The following is a 7,552-nucleotide window of genomic DNA, read 5'->3' as shown; positions in this document are numbered from 1 at the left end:
GTCAGATAATTGATCATCCAGGTTGCAATGTGGGTATGAGCTTGAGCAATCCACATGGCTTGTTCTCTTTCTATAGTCTGTTAATTGATAACAAATTGTAAAGCCTATTATGCAATGCCCCCCAGGCATGTGGGAGGGCTCACCCCCATGACCCAGAACTGGAAATGATGTAAGTGAGCCCCAAGAGCACCCCCTCTCCACCACCCTGGCTGGGTTGGCACTTGAGTTGTGTAGAGGGGTAGCCCATCATCTTCCAAAAGATGCCTAAGAGGAGAACACACAGTTGCTACTTGTTCTGGTTTCTGGTAGAATTTTAACTATTACAAATAACTTTTACTAAATGCAGTATTTCATAAACAAAGGAAGTCCATCTTTATTCTCTTCCTTCCGTATTCAAAATACACTTCATACTAGCACATTTCTTGTTCTCCTGTTATCTCTCCTAATTACATTCCTTTTGCATTCCTCCCAGCCTCCTCTGTTCACCAAGATTTATGTACTCACAGCATGATTCAAAAACAGCAGAAATGACTAGAAAAGAACACAGAATGAGTTTGCTTGCTTGGAAGCTGAACGGGATCACCTTCCATTTTTGTTCTACAATATTGCAACTCCACCCTTCTTCCCCACTGACCCCCTGATGTACCGAATACATCACTCTAGTATTTAACCCATTCCTCCCCTTAATATTTTCTTCCAAACACTTGTTCCTTATGTTTTTGGTCCCTTCTGAATTTAGGATCAACCCAGCGAACGTCTGATTCTTCCTCGCTAGATTCTGGACTCATAGCAACATCCTGTGGCTGGCCTCCCACCTGTTCTACTACCTGTAACCCCGGGCCCACCACTAATTCATAAACACTATCTGTATCAGAGTCCTCAAGTTCTTCATCATCCTCCAACTGACCAGGAGTATGTACAACACAACTGATACCCTTTCCCGCCCCTTTCGGCCACAGCAGGGGGTCAGATCAGGCAGGAAAAGGAGGGTGTGGGCAGCGTGCTGGCCCTTAAATAGGGCATTAGCTCCGCCCCTCACTTCCTCTTCTGCGCAGAAGCACAGGGGCCTCTGGGCGATTTTGTGCGGCCATGTCAGACCGCCCCACTCCCTAAAATGCCAGGATTGGGAGTCGTGCTCCTCCGGCCCTGATGCAAATATCAGCCCACCGCTAAGAGTGCCTGGCCTGTCAATTCTGCAACAGTCATTTCTATTTTTTGTCTTTCTCCTTAAGGCTGAGATATTGTTGTATAGAAGGACCTCTCCAAGCATATGCTCCCAGAACAATGGGGTCCACAACTTCACTACATCTGGACAGCAGGTAGAGTGGGGTAGTGCAAAGTGGGGGGAAAACTCTGTCAATTATCATGGTTTAGATTTAAATAACAAAGTATTGTATCAATTGCTTTCCTGGGAATATGTTTGTATCGTACACGTAAAATAGCCTAATGGTTCTTCCTTCTGCCCATGGACAAACACATGAACACCAATTCTCTGGACTGGAATAGTTACTACAGTATATAGGCCTTTCAGAGTCATTTTTTTGGCTGTGTTGTAGGTAATGCCAATTCATAAAGTCAAATGCCTTGTAAAGGCTCTTGACTAAACATGGGTGCTAGCAAAGATTAATTATATGAAACATGTCATTCAGACTGTTTTAATGAAGGCTAAATTTGGAAGCGCAAATGACAAACTTGTCTGTTCTTTTGCCCAACTAATTGCAGTCTGTCTGCCTGTGACTCACAGAAAGAGAAATCAATGTTTCTTGAGTTTGACCACAATTCTGGCTGGAACTGGCTCTTCATCGAGTGCTTGTATTAGGAGGGTTAGAAAAATACCTTTATCATGCAGCGGCTTTTACTGGCTGACATTGCTTTTATATTTAGTAGGTAATTTGAGACTATCTTTGTGTATCTTGTTATTTAAAGACCAAATAAAGCCATTTCTGTCTGCTGTCCATGAATCAATACAGACTTGATAAGAAGAAGCTCATCCCAAATAAGCATGGTTTGTTTAGACAAAAACCTGCAGTGTGATGAAAAAGGACCATATGAATGCCATTTCTCTAATTAGTAGACCAATTCCGAGCACCGGGTTTTACAATTATTTATTTTATTGGGCTTATGTCACTCCAGCCAACAACTGATTCTGAGCAGATGATAATCCTATCATTCTATTTTAATGTAAGTAAAGAAAATTATAACAGCAATAAAAGTCCAAACTAATAATTTTCAAAAAATACATTGTACAGCTTTCCTCTGCAAGGAATCATAACCCTGTAGAGTCATATACAGAAGGAATTTCAATCATCCCCCTGTCAAAGGTCCTTTGAAATAGCCAAGTTTTAATTGTTTCCATAAATTCTAATAATGTTGGGGCACATCAACATGTCTGGAAGGCAGCTTAGGAAGAACAAAAGTAGTAAATCAGTGTTTAGGAAGAAGATTACCAGAACCCCCAACATGGTTTCAACCTCCAATGTGTATAATTTTTCTTTGGAAAGAAGTGTAATTAGTGAGACTTTCTGCTTGTAGATTGTTGATGTAATAAATTATTCCTATACATCTGGGCATGGCAGCTTCATAATGTATTATATGCCTTTCTTCCAGTTTAATTCTGTGTAATAAAACTAAGGTTTGTTTTTGTCTCTGGATCACAGTTCTTGTTATTGTTCTCCATCCTAATGTCTTGTCTCTGTTATAGTCTAATTTTAGGAACTCAGTCTTGTTTGGCCACAAGGAGTCAGAATGGCTTCAGAAATAAATAAGTGGGTATAACCAACTAGACTTTTGTGACTGTCATACTGAAGAGGTTAATCCCATAGTTTTCACCAGATTTTCGCTGTCACCCCAGGAGCACATTATAAACTAAATCTATCCGAGTTCTTGGCAAATCACATATTTAAACCAGCAGAGAGCTATCTCAGTTTTGTTCCCATAGCAGTGTTTACAGCAAATACTTTCTGCCAGGTTGTGAAAGATGGGGGGGTTGGAGGAAGAGTGTTGACAATATTTGTATAACTTGTGTTGCCAGTGCAGCATAACACTATCATAAAAAAAAAATCTTCTTCAAGTAAACGTAACTGAAATGCTGATATTCAAAAACATATTTGTCCAAATCATAATATGAACATGTTTTTTGACATTGCATCCTTGGAAATTGCTATCTAAATGCTAAACATAATCTGGAGTTAGCATGTCCCTTAGAAGAAGGTTGCAACTCTAACCATTCCTAATAGATATTGTTCCACCGAAGCCAGTAGGAACCCGCATGGGGGGAATTGACATTTTCCCTCCCCCTAGGCTTATAAAATTTATGTATGGTATGCTAGTATGTATGATTGGTTTCTAAATTGGGGTTTTTTAAATTAACTTAAATATTAGATTTGTTTATATTGTATTATTATTGCCGTGAGCTGCCCCGAGTCTGCGGAGAGGGGCGGCATACAAATCTGATTAATAAATAAATAATAAAAACCCACATTGGAAGGAGATACAGTGATACCTTGTCTTACGAACTTAATTGGTTCTGGGACGAGGTTTGTAAGGTGAAAAGTTCGTAAGACGAAACATTGTTTCCCATAGGAATCAATGGAAAAGCGAATAACGTGTGCAAGCCCAAAACTCAGAAACCCGGAAGCCAGGACCTTGCCGCCGAAGGAGGCTTGAGCCTCTCAGTTCTTTCTGACCCTCCCGCACATCGCTCTCGGCTGCAAGGATCCCCCATAGTAGGCCAGCAGAACTGCCTGCCGAGCACTCTTGCCCGGCGGGAGGCGAAGCGCTGGGGTGGGGAGTGTCAGTCCGGCCCTCCTACCTCCCCACCCCAGCCAAAAATGTAAAGCCTTGCACTGCCGCCGCCGCTGCAGGAGGCTTAAGCCAGCGACAGCTGCAAGATTTTAAGTTTTTGGCTGGGGGGGAGGCAGGAGGGCCGGACTGACACTCTCCACTCCAGCGCTTCGCCTCCCGCCGTGCAGATGGATGAGGAAGGGGGTCATCTGGACCAGGCGCTTCGGTTGGCAGTCGGGAGGCAGGGAATCTCAGCCGGCGCGGAAACAAATGGAAAATACCATCGGGGCAGTCACAAGGCAGGGGAATCCCTCTGTCAGTAAGAGTGCACGCGCAGTAAGAGAGCCCATGAATCCGGGCTCAGGTTCGTAAGACAGAAAGGGTTTTTAAGACGAGGCAAAGAAATCTTAAACCCCGGGTTCGTATCTCGAAAAGTTTGTATGACAAGGGGTTCGTAAGACAAGGTATCACTGTAGTTTCAACCACAAACGTGCTTTGTTTCCATTTACATACGGTATATAATGTATCAAAATCCCCAGATATCTCAATTTTTTTGATAGTTGATATGTAAGCTAAGCTACAATATCAGATTAAAATAATTCAAGCAAAACTCTCTCTGATTTAACCAAGAGGAGTGAGGTGCATTTGTCTCTTGATGAAACTAAAGATTAAACTTAAATCAGAATGATGAAGTCTCAATATTCCTTCAGACATTCTCCATTTCCGTGAAGTCGACTGCTGTTCAAGAATAGAGAGTGTCCCAGGGCTTCTGTGGTGATAAACCCATCCTAAAGAAAATGCAAAAATGAATGATGGCAAAGTCAGTTCACCCAACCTCCTACATTTTATCACTTCTAATCCTCAATGGGGGGGGGGGGGGGACACACTAGTGCCTGGATCTCTGCTTTTATTTATTTAGAATTTTTCTCCTCTTACTGAAACCCTAAACATCTTATGCATTAAATAACAAAATAAATGGCAGTTCTGCTCTAAATGGAGGCATTTCATATACTTCTACTGCTCCTTCTATCCTCTTAAGGATATGACTTCTTTTTAAAGTCTTCTGGCAGTTTCCTTTCTCTCTTATATAAATGTTCTTTGAATCCCTGTAGGCCACCTTTCAAATTTCCTTTGAATGTCTGTTGTTTATCAGAAGTGACAAAAGGCTATGGAAACACTGTCTATTATTAATAGCACTGGAGTATTCTCCCCTACAGCTGATGCCTCAAGAGACCAATATACAGGCTGAAAAATCTCTTACAGGCATCTTGCTAGACATCGCTTTCCCCCTAAAAGAGAAAAACAGTTCTTTCCTGTGATTCCCTTAAATGTTGAGCTGAACTGCTAAGAGGCTGCTAGCAGCTATCACTCTTTACCTTGTCCTAGCTCCATCTGGCCCTTCTGAGAAGTAGGGGCTATGATTGAAAGAAGCACCTGCTGGTTTCCTGATAAAAATAGGAGTGTTTAGTTACCCATCACAGAATGGAGGGTGGCTGTAATCAACAGAGTAGTAAACAATGAGAGAAGTGCTGCAGGCAGGCATAGCGATAGGAGTGGGGATTGAGATACTAGCAGGAGAAGCCAGGAGAAAGAAGGCACAAAGAAAGTCAGCTGGCCTTGGGGAAGGACCTACCAATAGGTCGGTGGAGTTTGATTTCTAGGGCATCATCGTCTTTCTAAATGGTCCATAGTAGACTCTGGGCTTGCTAAAGAACTGTCCCTAGGTGTGACTCCAGGTAAGTGTTTATTCCCAAGATATAAGGAGATGGCCATTTCATGACTCCTACACCATATTCAGGTCCTAGAGAGCTCAGGTAGGATTCTTAAACTCTGGAAGGAGAAATAGAGATGGGAGGGAAACCTCGTGATGGAGTCATACTTAAACTCATATCATGTTCTCCTATCTCCCCCAATAATTTAGGAGGCATAAGAAGAATGGTTATGTATGGGAATTAGCTATTCTTTAAAGTGAAGAACACTGAGAATTTAATTTAATTGACCAATGTCCCACCCAATCCTGTGAGACTCAGGAACTAGAAAAGAAGAAAAGTACGGTAACCACTTTTCTTCTTTTCTTGATCTTCAAAAGATCAAAGATGGATCACATCTCAGGGTGGCAAGTAATGACCAGAAACAGAGCCTTCTTACGTTCTGGTTGTGGCATTACTTTGTCAAAAAGGCTCAACTGGTGTTTATTCTAGTTATTTCAGTAGCATAATATATTGCTCCGACCTATTATTATCCAACCTATTTTATCTTTGATTGTTTTTCTGTGATTGTATGTTTTATTGCTGATTACTTTTATGTTGCCTTTTTATATGCTGTATGGAAATGCTTGTTCATACTTTTTTAAAAGTGTTTTTACTATACATCTGAAATTATTTTGGAATATTCACTCTAAATGTTCATTGAAGGCTAAGTTAGGCAATCCTTTTCTTCAGGAAAAAAAATTACTGTGTTCTCTCTTTTTTTAAAAATAATTTTTAAAATTAATTTTAAATGTTAAAACATACAAACTGCATACATACAACATAAAAACAGTGTCCTGTGAAGGCGCACCCATCACCTGACAACATACATATATTCCCCACCACCAATTGGAGGGTCTGTACTAACATCTTTAATATTCTTCTAAGCTGGAATCTGCGTTCTATTTAGAATAGAATAGAATAGAATAGAATAGAATTTTATTGGCCAAGTGTGATTGGACACACAAGGAATTTGTCTTGGTGCATATGCTCTCAACGTACATAAAATAAAATATACATTTGTCAAGAATCATGTGGTACAACACTTAATGATTGTCATAGGGGTCAAATAAGCAATGAAGAAGCAATATTAATAAAAATCTTAGGATATACGCAACAAGTTACAGTCATACAGTCAACATGGGAGGAAATGGGTGATAGGAATGATGAGGAAAACTAGTAGAATAGAAGTGCAGATTTAGTAGAAAGTCTGACAGTGTTGAGGGAATTATTTGTTTAGTAGAGTGATGGCGTTCGGGAAAAAACTGTTCTTGTGTCTAGTTGTCTTGGTGTGCAGTGCTCTGTAGCGACGTTTTGAGGGTAGGAGTTGAAACAATTTGTGTCCAGGATGTGAGGGGTCAGTAAATATTTTACCCGCCCTCTTTTTGACTCGTGCAGTATACAGGTCCTCAATGGAAGGCAGATTGGCAGCAATTGTTTTTTCTGCAATTCTGATTATCCTCTGAAGTCTGTGTCGGTCCTGTTGGGTTGCAGCACCAAACCAGACAGTTATAGAGGTGCAGATGACAGACTCAATGATTCCTCTATAGAACTGAATCAGCAGCTCCTTGGGCAGTTTGAGCTTCCTGAGCTGGCGCAGAAAGAACATTCTTTGTTGTGCTTTTTTAATGATGTTTTTGATGTTAGGTGACCATTTTAGGTCTTGAGATATGATAGAACCTAGAAATTTGAAGGTCTCTACAGTTGATACTGTGTTGTCTAGTATTGTGAGAGGTGGAAGGGTGGAAGGGTTTCTCTTAAAGTCTACCACCATTTCTACAGTTTTGAGTGTGTTCAGTTCTAAATTGTTCTGGTCACACCACAAGGATAGTTGTTCAACTTCCCGTCTGTATGCAGATTCATCATTGTCTCGAAGAGTCCAATCACTGTTGTATCATCTGCAAACTTCAGTAGTTTAACAAACTTCAGTAGTTTATTTACATATCAAAGAGTGATTCTAATTTATTCTTTATGGCTAAATCACAAATTCTACTTGTCATATAACCTCTCACCATTTCCCA

Source organism: Erythrolamprus reginae, chromosome 1 (genome assembly GCF_031021105.1).
Source record: "Erythrolamprus reginae isolate rEryReg1 chromosome 1, rEryReg1.hap1, whole genome shotgun sequence".
Classification (NCBI taxonomy): Eukaryota; Metazoa; Chordata; class Lepidosauria; order Squamata; family Dipsadidae; genus Erythrolamprus; species Erythrolamprus reginae.
This window is presented reverse-complemented; position numbering follows the sequence as displayed.